Source organism: Schistocerca americana, chromosome 1, assembly GCF_021461395.2.
Source record: "Schistocerca americana isolate TAMUIC-IGC-003095 chromosome 1, iqSchAmer2.1, whole genome shotgun sequence".
Taxonomy (NCBI): domain Eukaryota; kingdom Metazoa; phylum Arthropoda; class Insecta; order Orthoptera; family Acrididae; genus Schistocerca; species Schistocerca americana.
In genome coordinates, this window is record NC_060119.1 from 1,141,165,325 (window position 1) to 1,141,169,760 (window position 4,436).

Sequence of the window (4,436 nt, forward strand, 5' to 3'; positions counted from 1 at the left end):
ACACTCACGGGTCTTATACCTAATGAGGAAACTAAAAAGTGTTGTACTACACAAGTACCTACTAATAGTATATTATGCAATGTTCCACAGTCATGTCAGCTATGGGTCTTTACTGTGGGCCATTCTGAAGGCTGTAAGAATATGCTTTTATTACAAAAGAAAGCAATGAGGATCATTCCAATGTCTTATGCAAAAGATGTTCTTGTACACAACAGGACCAATAAATACAGTACAATACAATATCTCCAGAAAAAAATGTCTCGTTCACACGAAGACTAATCATGAGACCTACAGAAAGACAAATGTAGTTCATCAATAAAGCACTCATAAAGACAGTACAGACAGGCCACAATGTTGATTAACTAAGATGCAGAACACCTTCCCAATGCTGGCCCTAAAATTATTTAAAGCTCTACCTAAGGGTATTCAGTCATATCTCCTATTTTACTACTCTGCATTCTAATATTGATTGTCTTATTATTGTAATGTGTACTGTAATCTAGCTGTCAAATTGGTGTTTTATAGTACCCACTTTAGTATTGTTGTAAAATTAACGCTTTCTGTCAGCCATGGCTACTGAATCACAAAGATGTGGTAGTAACGGAAAGGAGATTCAAAATGTGTAATTAAAAAAAAAAAAAATTTGCATCGGCCGGGAATCGAACCCGGGCCGCCCGCGTGGCAGGCGAGCATTCTACCACTGAACCACCGATGCACCCAGAAAACACGTTGTTTCCTGATATATATCAAAGAAAACTATAAACATTCTTCGCCACACAAATTTTAATAAAAGAGATGCCTTTCTTTTGGAAGTTATTATTTCTATATGCCATGACACTTATATGTATCTTATCAGCACTTCCAAATATCAATTGTCCAACTTAATCGTAGCAATTACATTTCATAAGCTTTGTCAATATGTTATGGGTACATGCGACACTCTTATTTAATTTTTTCCTTTTGTTTTTAAATAAAATATTCCGAGCATTTAAAATATTTGAGTTGGCCCGTATGGCTGCACTTTAGCTGTTTGAGACAAGAGTAACAATCAGAATGACGTATGGACTGAGCTAATCTTTTTGTAGAAAACTAATTCGACTGTGACATCGACATTTAAGTCCAAGACTCACACCACCATGAGCCTGCATTTCAAAATTCTTGATCAATATTAACGCAAGGTGTTTTACACAGGCATTTATTGTAGGTCAATGTCTGGCAGCAATGAGGTTTTCGTCAAATTCCGCCAATGCACGGCAGTATTGCCGCATACTCCATCAATATTGCGTAAGTGCAGGCTCTTGTACGTAACTTCTGCGTTGTGACTAATGTGCCGGCCAGTGTGGCCAGGCGGTTCTAGGCGCGGTTGCCTGGAACCGCGAGACCGCTAAGGTCGCGGGTTCGAATCCTGCCTCGGGCATGGATGTGTGTGATGTCCTTAGGTTAGTTAGGTTTAAGTAGTTCTAAGTTCTAGGGGGCTGATGACCTCAGATGTTAAGTCCCATAGTGCTCAGAGCCATTTCGTTGTAACTAATGTATTGCTGGCTTTGTCCGCTTGGGCTGGGGAATGTTAAGTATGACCGGGCCGCTCGCTACCTATAATTCGGTATCTCGATAACGGTGGTTGTGACCAACGGCATTTGGTATCCTGCGGGAAGACGTGGGGTGCGGTGGGGAACAAGCTCCGCCTCCAACTCCACGTACAAGCCTGTATTTAGAGCGTCTGCGAGCTCCTGATACCAGACTTCCTTTTCCAAATTGGAGTAAAAGGTAACCTTCCCTATGGGCCGACAACAGCATCACCGCCCACTTTCGGGAAAGCTCTAATGAAAATAACGCAACAAAACACAGCTAGCGAAAAAGCAGACAACACTGCAGTCAACACATATTAATACTACACTGCACAGTTGGCGACGAACATCTGCAAATCACTACGGCACGAAGTTTCCCGACTGCTAGCGATCAGAACTGAGCAGACCACGCGCTAGTTAAAATTCCCACATAGCACCCGCCTCTCTCTTGGTCTATAGGTGGTTTTCATTTCACTCTCGTTCTGCATCATGTCGACAGCGCTGCGGTACTAAGTAACGCGGTTTGGGCAGTGAAACAACATGATTTCGCCTGATATAGAAATCTTGCGGGCGTCTTTAGAGGCACTAGATTTCTTTGTTGCCTACGGGAACTGAATAGTAAATAAGTCACGGAACAATGAGTTCTATAACTGTGATACGTCTAGGCCTACGAACAGACCTGCGGGACGTAGAAATTAATGTTTACAAACCTCGCATTCTGAAATTGACTGTATCGCTCAGCAGCAGTGAGACATACAGGGTGTATACGCGGACAAGGAAAAAAAAATCCCGGATTTCCCGGTTAAAAACACACTTTCTCCCAGGTGGCCACGCGGGATTAGCCGAGCGGTTTAAGGCGAGGCAGTCATGGACTGTGCGGCTGGTCCCGGCGGAGGTTCGAGTCCTCCCTCGAGCATGGGTGTGTGTGTTTGTTCTTAGGATAATTTAGGTTAAGTAGTGTGTAAGCTTAGGGACAGATGACCTTAGCAGTTAAGTCCCATAAGATTTCACACACATTTGAACATTTTTTTTTTATTTCTCCCAGATGAAAATACACTTTGTCTGTGTTAAGTGACAGTATACTTTTCCTCAGAACTGTAAAACGTATCAATCCTTTGAATGGTAATGGTTTTATACATCGGCATAGAATTTCTCAGCCGTTTAGAAAACGAAACTCACAATAATGGCCATGTACACTGCATATTTTTGTATTACGAAAGTATAAATTCGAATTCCACCAAACACCGCATGTTACTTTCTGAAGCATTGAAATCGAGATTGCGATGCGCTTTTCTAAGCTAGTAATAGCTCATGTCACTTGATCTCGCCAGCCAATACAGCGGATATTCAGAGCTTAGGACGCGTGACGTAGTCTGCTAATAGCATTATCACTGTTAAGTAGCACATACACGCAAATAGGAAGTTAATGATGTAAATCAATATTGATGGTATTGCTACAAGAAAAGCAGAGCTTTCACATATAATGTTAACCTTTTTTGCGCGTATTACACTTTAAGATACATCACACAAACGTGCCAGTAAAATTTTTAATACCGACATAAATATCTTGGTCGAATTTTTTTCTAAATGGTCGTCCTCAAATAGTTGATTTTTCAAGTTTAAGAAATTCATCACACATTCTCGCACTTAGTTCATCTTGCGTAAAAGGAAATTTACTTTGAAAGTAACGCTTTTCAATCAATCATTCGCAATATTTTCCTGGGACCTGTAGAAAGAGGTATCACCATTTGCCAGAGCGCCAGATAACAGCGTCACCGTGCTTCCGCAGCTACGATGATACAGGAAGCCCTTATGTTGGTACGTGTAAAACATTAAAAGATCTTACATTATGTCATAAAAGCGCAGCTACGATGACGCAGGAAGCCCGTATGTTCGTTCGTGTAAAACATTAAAAGATCTACATTATGTCATAAAAGAAACATGACATCAGAGGAATTTCGTGAACCATACTAAAATGCATAATTCGGTTTAAAGCGCATATTTGTACGTCTAGATTCGGCTGTAAATTTTCTTGGAACACAAATACTGTATTATCTCATTTTTGGTTCTTTATTATGGCATAATGCCATACGTGCTAGAAGATGAAAGCATGCTCTTTTGAAATGCAGCGAACAGTTGAAACTAGTCAACAGTGTGGAATTAAACACTTCATTTCATATAAATTGACTGCCTCAGCGGAAAAGATTAATAAAGCCATATTTCTTTAGCAAACCGACAAAAAGTAGCAACATTGTTCTACAAGGCGATTAATGCTTGACTGAAATTGCCGGCTGTGGCAGATACCCAGGTTTGCTCCCAGCGAATATGGCAGCTTGCGCGCGGCAGAAAATTTTTTCTGGATAGCATCTTGCTTCTTGCTGCTTTGTGGCCAGAAGCGGGAGAAGGTACATGCGCGACTCAACTGCGCATGCGCGTGGGCCCGCTCGCAACTGCTAACACGAATAAAATGTAAACAGTTGTGACGTCATGCTCATCAGAGGCAATTTGTTGTTATGAAGCATTGCACAGTCTTCCTAAAGCCTTTGACACATTTTGTTTCTGGCAGACGCTTGTATGAGCACTGTGTTTTGTTGTGCACATGGCGCATTTCTTCGCAACTTAGGTTTTATTTTCGTTTTTTTCTCTCGTTCATGTTTTATTGCTGCAATATTATTCTACAGTAGCGGGATGCAGTAATATCGTTTGTTCGAGTATTGTTTCTTACCAGTCAAAATTACAAAAAATTAACTGAAAACTAAAACAAAAAAATATCTCGGAATTCTCAAAAATTCCCAGGTTTTTCCCAGTTTTCTCCCAGATGAAAAAATTCCCGGGGTTTTCCCGGATCTCCTGGTTGTCCCAGGTCGT

At 41.0% G+C, this 4,436-nt stretch overlaps 1 non-coding gene across 1 annotated transcript; it reads right to left on the reverse strand.

The window, feature by feature from the left end:
- Window positions 1-644: 644 nt before the first annotated feature.
- On the reverse strand, window positions 645-715 carry Trnag-gcc. Its single transcript has one exon. It is a non-coding gene; the product is annotated as a tRNA-Gly (tRNA).
- Window positions 716-4,436: the final 3,721 nt, after the last annotated feature.